Source organism: Canis lupus, chromosome X, assembly GCF_011100685.1.
Source record: "Canis lupus familiaris isolate Mischka breed German Shepherd chromosome X, alternate assembly UU_Cfam_GSD_1.0, whole genome shotgun sequence".
Classification (NCBI taxonomy): Eukaryota; Metazoa; Chordata; class Mammalia; order Carnivora; family Canidae; genus Canis; species Canis lupus.
In genome coordinates this window covers 70,155,873-70,165,213 of record NC_049260.1, presented here as the reverse complement: position 1 = coordinate 70,165,213, position 9,341 = coordinate 70,155,873, and positions in this window count along the sequence as shown.

Genomic DNA, 9,341 nt, shown 5'->3' with positions numbered 1-9,341 from the left:
GTACCAGTTTTACCATTATCTTTCCCTCAAAGATGTGGTGACTGGTGTCACCAATTTGTCCTTTCTTGAATCAAATTTATTTTTTTGGCTTGTTAAGCACTGAGCCATGAATGGAAGAGTAATGAAAAAGTTACAAAATCACAAACATGGACCAAGCTTTTCCACTTATCCATGGCCAGTGTCAGGAATCTGTCTTCACTGTCACAAACACATGTTGGAGTGCTAAAGTATCAGAGCATGAAAGAAGAGGCTGGTAATGCTGTCTCTATAGTCTGAATCAAAATCATCTGTCCCTAATTTGAAGAGGCAGAACTTGCCACTACAGGCAGCTCAGGACCAGGCAAGGGTAGCTGGGAAATCATCTAAAAGTGGTTTTCCTTTTATGGTTATTTTTTCAAGGCAAGGATGTAATTTATTGGCCAACCAATTGAAGTTACACGTTGAAGAAAGAACAAGTAGTGTCAAGCAAATGGGCTTGTCACTTTCATAATGTTAATGGACTATTCATCAAAAGTCTCATACCTTTTTCCCCTAAAAGTCTACACTAAATTAGTCTTCCATATAGCTACTAATCTCTTAAAACAAATAAAAACTTGTGAGAAAGCTACATTCTCTTGATATTTTTGCACTGTAAAATTCCTAAAGGCAAATATCACAGTTTTTAAATGAAAATATATAATTTTATATAATAAAAATGTATTAGCTATTTCTACAGAGACAGGTTAGGTAGTGGGTTATTCAGATCAAATCATCTGGTTGAAAACAATTCTGGATAAATCACGTTAAAGCACTGAGGAGTTGAAAAGAGAGTGCAGCCATGTCAGGCCAATTTTGAGAGGGAAATTTGAATCCAAAGAGACTAGAGGATTACTTGAGTGTAAAAGTTGCTTTTCCCTTAAAACCATCAAAGAGGTAAGGGTGAAAGAAGTGAAGGCACAGAGAACAGTCAATGTAAAAACTCTTACAGGATACCTTGTCCTGCATTGAGCTGGGTCCCAAAGGGCTAAACTCTTGGGATTAAGATGACCCAGAACTAACCTGTCATCTCCTCATCCTCCATAGAGAATACTGCTCTGAACCTAAGCACAGCAGGGGAAAGAAAAGGAAGTGGGACAAAATAGCCAAGAAGTTGTGCCCATGAAACTGCCCTCATATAGATTTATACCCTGAGAACATATAGCATAGATGGACAATGAATTTGGTTTTAAGTGGTGTCCTAAAGGCAGCCAGAAGAAGGAGGAGAGTGCCCTTATTACAACCTCAGGGAATCACCACAAATAGTTTTTTAAGGGCAATAACCAGTGAAACAGTTGAAGAAAATCAAATGTCTTGGGAATTTTTTTAAAAAATCAGACATGGACAATTTATATTACATTTATTGGTAATTTTTGTGAACATTGTGACAAAATCAGCAATCCAATATGGAGTCCTCTCTTCTAATGCACAGATTATGTTATGACATAAATATCCTGACCATAAGCTTTATATTTCTTAATATGGCAAAAATAAATGTTCTTTAATAAGTATCACAGAAGTAGTTGCATGTTGTATGCTTTTCAGTGGAGTGTTGAAGATTAGTTACTAGTACTCATATTTAATTATACAGAACAGTCATCTGCTTTAGTGCAATGTCTGATGTTTCTAAAATAGACATTGATGATTGGTATTTAAACAGATATTTCCGGGGGAGGGGCAAGATGGCGGAAGAGTAGGGTCCCCAAGTCACCTGTCCCCACCAACTTACCTAGATAACCTTCAAATCATCCTGAAAATCTACGAATTCGGCCTGAGATTTAAAGAGAGACCAGCTGGAATGCTACAGTGAGAAGAGTTCACGCTTCTATCAAGGTAGGAAGACGGGAAAAAAGAAATAAAGAAACAAAAGGCCTCCAAGGGGGAGGGGCCCCGCGAGGAGCTGGGCTAAAGCCGGGGTGAGTGTCCCCAGGACAGGAGAGCCCCGTCCCGGAGAAAAAGGAGCTGTACCAACCTTCCCGGGTGGAAAGGGGCTCGCAGGGGGTTAGAGCAGGACCCCAGGAGGGCGGGGATGCCCTGAGGGGCCCTGGGACACTAACAGACACCTACCGCCCAGGAGAGTGCGCCACAACCTGCGTCTGAGCTCCCTAAAGGGCTGCAGTGCACGCACGGCTGGACCCTGGACCCAGGAGCAGCTCTGAGGGGCTGGAGGCGGCGGCTCCGTGGAGGGGGCTGTGCGACCCCCGGAGCAGCTCGGGGCGGCTCCCACAGAGGATGAGGCTCAGTGCGGAGGGGGCTGCCCGGCTCCAGGAGCAGCTCGGGGGGCTCGGGCGGCGGCTCCACAGAGAGGCAGCTGCGCGACCTGGAGCGCGAATCCAACCAACAGCACAGGCCCGGGAGCACTGGGCACCGGGGACACAGCCCAGGATCCGAACACCCCCCAGGAGAGGCAGAGGCCACGAGGGCCCAGGACAGCAAGGGCCCAGGACAGCAAGGACGCTTTTGCCCCAAGCTGAGCAGATCAGCGGCCCCGCCCCAGAGCATCCAGGCCCTGCGGACGGAGAGCTCTGTAGCTACTGCAGGAGCTGAATCCAGGGCTCTAGAGCTGGCCGCCGCCACTGGGGTTGTACCTCCTGGGGCCTCACCGAGTAAACAACCCCCACTGAGCCCTGCACCAGGCAGGGGACTGAGCAGCTCCCCCAAGTGCTAACACCTGAAAATCAGCACAACAGGCCCCTCCCCCAGAAGACCAACTAGACAGACAAGTTCCAGGGGAAGTCAAGGGACTTAAAGTATACAGAATCAGAAGATACTCCACCGTGTTTTTTTGGTTTTTTTTTTGTTTGTTTCTTTTTTCTTTTTGATTTCTGTTTGCTTCCCCCACCTTTTTTTCCTTTCTTTCTTTTTCTTTGTCTTTTTCTTCTCTCTTTTTTCTTTTTTTTCTTTTTCTTTTTCTCTTTTCTTTCCTTCTTTCTCTCCTCTCTTTTTCTCCTTTTCCCAATATAACTTGTTTTTGGCCACTCTGCACTGAGCAAAATGACTAGAAGGAAAACCTCACCTCAAAAGAAAGAATCACAAACAGTCCTCTCTCCCACAGAGTTACAAAATTTGGATTACAATTCAATGTCAGGAAGCCAATTCAGAAGCACTGTTATAAAGCTACTGGTGGCTCAAGAAAAAAGCATAAAGGACTCAAGAGACTTCATGACTGCAGAATTTAGATATAATCAGGCAGAAATTAAAAATCAATGGAATGAGATGCAATCCAAACTAGAGGTCCTAACGACCAGGGTTAAGAGATGGCATAAAAGACAAGTTGATGGCAAAGAGGGAAACTGAGGACAAAAGAGACAAACAATTAAAAGATCATGAGGATAGATTAAGGGAAATAAATGACAGCCTGAGGAATAAAAACCTACATTTAATTGGGGTTCCCGAGGGCGCCGCAAGGGCCAGAGGGCCAGAATATGTATTTGAACAAATCATAGTTGAAAACTTTCCTATACTGGGAAGGGAAAAAGGCATTCAGATCCAGGAAATAGAGAGATCCCCCCCTAAAATCAATAAAAACCATTCAACACCTCGACATTTAATAGTTAAGCTTGCAAATTCCAAAGATAAAGAGAAGATCCTTAAAGCAGCAAGACACAAGAAATCCCTAACTTTTATGGGGAGAAGTATTAGGGTAACAGCAGACTTCTCCACAGAGACCTCGTAGGCTAGAAAGGGCTGGCAGGATATATTCAGGGTCCTAAATGAGAAAAGCATGCAACCAAGAATACTTTATCCAGCAAGGCCCTCATTCAAAATGGAAGGAGAGACAGAAGAGCTTCCAAGACAGGCAGGAACTGAAAGAATATGTGACCTCCAAACCAGCTCTGCAAGAAATTTTAAGGGGGACTCTAAAATCCCCTTTAAGAAGAAGTTCAGTGGAACAATCCACAAAAACAAGGACTGAATAGATATCATGATAACACTAAACTCATATCTCTCAATAGTAACTCTGAACGTGAATGGGCTTAATGACCCCATCAAAAGGCGCAGGGTTTGAGACTGGATAAAAGGGCAGGACCCATCTATTTGCTGTCTACAAGAGACACATTTGAGACAGAAGGACTCCTACAGCCTGAAAATAAAAGGTTGGAGAACCATTTACCATTCAAATGGTCCTCAAAATAAAGCAGGAATAGCCATCCTTATATCAGATGAACTAAAATTTACCCTGAAAATTGTAGTAAGAGATTAAGAGGGACACTATATCATACTTAAAGGATCTATCCAACAAGAGGACTTAACAATCCTCAATATATATGCCCCGAATGTGGGAGCTGCCATATATTTAAATAAATTAATAACCAAAGTGAAGAAATACTTAGATAATAATACACTTATACTCGGTGACTTCAATGTAGCTCTTTCTATACTCGATAGGTCTTCTAAGCACAACATCTCCAACGAAACAAGAGCTTTAAATGATACACTGTACCAGATGGATTTCACAAATATGTACAGAAGTTTACATCCAAACTCAACTGAATACACATTCTTCTCAAGTGCACATGGAACTTTCTCCAGAATAGACCACATATTGGGGTCACAAATTGGGTCTGAACCGATACCAAAAGATTGGGATCGTCCCCTGCATATTCTCAGACCATAATGCCTTGAAATTAGAACTGAATTACAACAAGAAGTTTGGAAGGACCTCAAACACGTGGAGGTTAAGGACCATCCTGCTAAAAGATAAAAGGGTCACCCAGGAAATTAAGGAAGAATTAAAAAGATTCATGGAAACTAATGAGAATGAAGATATAACCATTCAAAATCTTTGGGATGCAGCAAAAGCAGTCCTGAGGGGGAAATACATTGCAATACAAGCATCCATTCAAAAACTGGAAAGAACTCAAATACAAAAGCTAACCTTACACCTAAAGGAGCTAGAGAAAAAACAGCAAATAGATCCTACACCCAGCCGAAGAAGAGAGTTAATAAAGATTCGAGCAGAACTCAACAAAATGGAGACCAGAAGAACTGTGGAACAGATCAACAGAACCAGGAGTTGGTTCCTTGAAAGAATTAATAAGATAGATAAACCATTAGCCAGCCTTATTAAAAAGAAGAGAGAGAAGACTCAAATTAATAAAGTCAGGAATGAGAAAGGAGAGATCACTACGAACACCAAGGAAATACAAACGATTTTAAAAACATATTATGAAAATTATTCGCCATGACCAAGTAGGATTTATCCCCGGGACACAAGGCTGATTCAACACCCGTAAAACAATCAATGTGATTCATCATATCAGAAAGAGAAAAACCAAGAACCATATGATCCTCTCATTAGATGCAGAGAAAGCATTTGCCAAAATACAGCAGCCATTTCTGATCAAAACTCTTCAGAGTGTAGGGATAGAGGGAACATTCCTCAATATCTTAAAAGCCATCTACGAAAAGCCCACAGCAAATATCATTCTCAATGGGGAGGCACTGGGAGCCTTTCCCCTAAGATCAGGAACAAGACAGGGATGTCCACTCTCACCACTGCTATTCAACATAGTACTGGAAGTCCTAGCCTCAGCAATCAGACAACAAAAAGACATTAAAGGCATTCAAATTGGCAAAGAAGATGTCAAACTCCTAAACTCCTCCTCTTCGCCGATGACATGATAGTCTACGTAGAAAGCCCAAAAGCCTTCACCCCAAGATTGCTAGAACTCATACAGCAATTCGGTAGCGTGGCAGGATACAAAATCAAAGCCCAGAAGTCAATGGCATTTCTGTACACTAACAATGAGACTGAAGAAAGAGAAATTAAGGAGTCAATCCCATTTACAATTGCACCCAAGAGCATAGGATAGCTAGGAATAAAACTAACGAAAGAGGTAAAGGATCTATACCCTAAAAACTACAGAACACTTCTGAACGAAATTGAGGAAGACACAAAGAGATGGAAAAATTTTCCTTGCTCATGGATTGGCAGAATTGATATTGTGAAAATGTCAGTGTTACCCAGGGCAATATACACGTTTCATGCAATCCCTATCAAAATACCATGGACTTTCTTCAGAGAGTTAGATCAAATTATTTTAAGATTTGTGTGGAATCAGAAAAGACCCCGATTAGCCAGGGGGATTTTAAAAAAGAAAACCATATCTGGGCGCATCACAATGCCAGATTTCAGGTTGTACTACAAAGCTGTGGTCATCAAGACAGTGTGGTACTGGCACAAAAACAGACACATAGATCAATGGAACAGAATAGAGAATCCAGACATGGTCCCTCAGCTTTATGGTCAACTAATATTTGACAAAGGAGGAAAGACTATCCACTGAAAGAAAGACAGCCTCTTCAATAAATGGTGCTGGGAAAATTGGACATTCACATGCAGAAGAACGAAACTAGACCACTCTCTTTCACCATACACAAAGATAAGCTCAAAATGGATGAAAGATCTCAATGTGAGACAAGATGCCATCAAAATCCTAGAGGAGAACAGAGGCAACACCCTTTTTGAACTCAGCCACAGTAACTTCTGGCAAGATGCATCCATGAAGGCAAAAGAAACAAAAGCAAAAATGAACTATTGGGACTTCATCAAGTTAAGAAGCTTCTGTACAGCAAAGGATACAGTCAACAAAACTAAAAGACAACCTACAGAATGGGAGAAGATATTTGCATATGACTTATCAGATAAAGTGCTAGTATTCAAGATCTATAAAGAACTTGTTAAACTCAACAGCAAAGAAACAAACAATCCAATCATGAAATGGACAAAAGACATGAACAGAAATCTCACAGAGGAAGACATAGACATGGCCAACATGCACAGAAGAAAATGCTCTGCATCACTTGTCATCAGAGAAATATAAGTCAAAACCACAGTGAGATCCCACCTCACACCAGTGAGAATGGGGAAAATTAACAAGGCAGGAAACCACAAATGTTGGAGTGTATGCGGAGAAAAGGGAACCCTCTTACAGTGTTGGTGGGAATGTGAACTGGTGCAGCCACTCTGGAAAACTGTGTGGAGGGTCCTCAAAGAGTTAAAAATAGACCTGCCCTACGACCCACCAATTGCACTGTTGGGGATTTACCCCAAAGATACTGATGTAATGAAACGCTGGGACACCTGCACCCCGATGTTTATAGCAGCAATGGCCACAATAGCCAAACTGTGGAAGGAGCCTTGGTGTCCATTGAAAGATGAATGGATAAAGAAGATGTGGTTTATGTATACAATGGAATATTCCTCAGCTATTAGAAATGACAAATACCCACCATTTGCTTCAACGGGGATGGAATTGGAGGGTATTATGCTGAGTGGAGTAAGTCAGTCGGAGAAGGACAAACATTATATGTTCTCATTCATGTGGGGAATATAAATAATAGTGAAAGGGAATATAAGGGAAGGGAGAAGAAATGTGTGGGAAATATCAGAAAGGGAGACATAACGTAAAGACTGCTAACTCTGGGAAACGAACTAGAGGTGGTAGAAGGGGAGGAGGGCGGGTGGTGGGAGTGATTGGGTGACGAGCACTGGGGGTTATTCTGTATGTTGGTAAATTGAACACCAATAAAAAAAATTTAAAAAAAACAACAACAAAAAACAAAACACGGGGGAGTATCTTCTGATTCTGTATACTTTAAGTCCCTTGATTTCCCCTAGAACTTGTCCGTCTAGCTGGTCTTCTGGGGGAGGGGCCTGTTGTGCTGATTCTCAGGTGTTAGCACTTGGGGGAGCTGCACAGCCCCCTGCCTGGTGCAGGGCTCAGTGGGGGTTGTTTACCCCGTGAGGCCGCAGGAGGAACAGCCCCAGTGGCGGGGCAGCTCTGGAAACCTGGATTCAGCTCCGGCAGGAACTCCGTCTGCAGGGCCTGGAGGCTCCGGGGCGGGGCCGCTGATCTGCTCAGCTGGGGCAGGAGCGTCCTTGCTGTCCTGGGCCCTCCCGGCCTCTGCCTGTCCCGGGGGGAGGCCAGATCCTGGGCTGTGTCCCGGTGCCCAGTGCTCCTGGTCCTGTGCTGTTGGATTCACACTCCTGGTGCCTCAGCTCCCTCCGTAGAGCCTCCGCCTGAGTCCCTCTGAGCTGCTCCCGGAGCCTCTTCTTCGCCAGAACCGTCTGGGAGCTGCTCCCGGGTCAATGCGTGGGCGCGCTGCAGCCCTTTAGGTAGCTCGGCACACTCTCCACGGGGCGCAGTTGCTCTGTTAGTGTCCCAGGGAGCCTGAGGGCATCCCTGCCCTCCTGGGGTCCTGCTCCAACTCCCTGCGAGCGCCTTTCAGCCCGGGAAGATTGGTGAAGCTCCTGCTTCTCCGGGACGGGGCTCTCCTGTCCTGGGGACACTCGCCCGGGCCTTAGCCCAGCTCCTCGCATGGCCCCTCCCCCTTGGATGCCTTTTGTTTCTTTATTTCTTCCCCCCCCCCCGCCCCCCCATCTTCCTACCTTGATAGAAGCGCGAACTCTTCTCACGGTAGTGTTCCAGCTGTTCTCTCTTTAAATCTCAGGCCGAATTCGTAGATTTTCAGGATAATTTGACGGTTATCTAGGTAATTTGGTGGGGACAGGTGATTTGGGGACCCTACTCTTCCGCCATCTTGCCCCTCCCCCTCCTCTTCTCTACCTTTGATTGTGGAGTTTGTTTTGCCAATGTTTGGTCATTTTCTGGTTTATTTATGCTGATGTTACCTAGTTGTATTCATGGGATAAGGTGAGTTTATGATCCGTTTACTCCACCATCTTCTCAGCCTAAGAATTTCTACAACTCTTTTAAAGTTTCTCCTCCATCCTATATTCTTTGCAACTCTTTGTTGAAGAAATCATGTCTTTTGTACTCTAGATTTTTTCCATAGTCTTGATTTCACTATGTTCTGCATTTCCTGTATATTATTAGTTGGTTCCATAGACTTGATCAAATTTGTTGATTGTTTCTTCTTTTGACTTCATGATCACAAGTTCATGAGATTGAGCCCTTTATTGGGCTCCATCCTCAGTGTGTAGTATGCTTGAGATTCTTTCCCTTTCCCTCTGCCCCTCTCCCCTCTCTCCCTCAAATAAAAAAATAAAAATCTTTTAAACAAGATATCCATTTATATTACACTAGAATCTAAGGATTCCTCTGGGAAAGAATTGTAGAAGAAGAATCAAGATAAATAAGTTCAATCCTGGAAATAGATCAGTATGAGGACAGAGTCTAGGTCTGACATGGTGAATATTATATTGTATTCTAGGCCAGGTCCAAGACACTGAATCATTTAGCAAGGAAGTTGCAGTTCAAAGAGAAAATATTGAGACATTCAAAACCAAAACATCATCAGCATTAGTGCCAAACAGTTTTGGCAGTAATGTGAAATCTTTGGTGCAGTATCAGTGTATT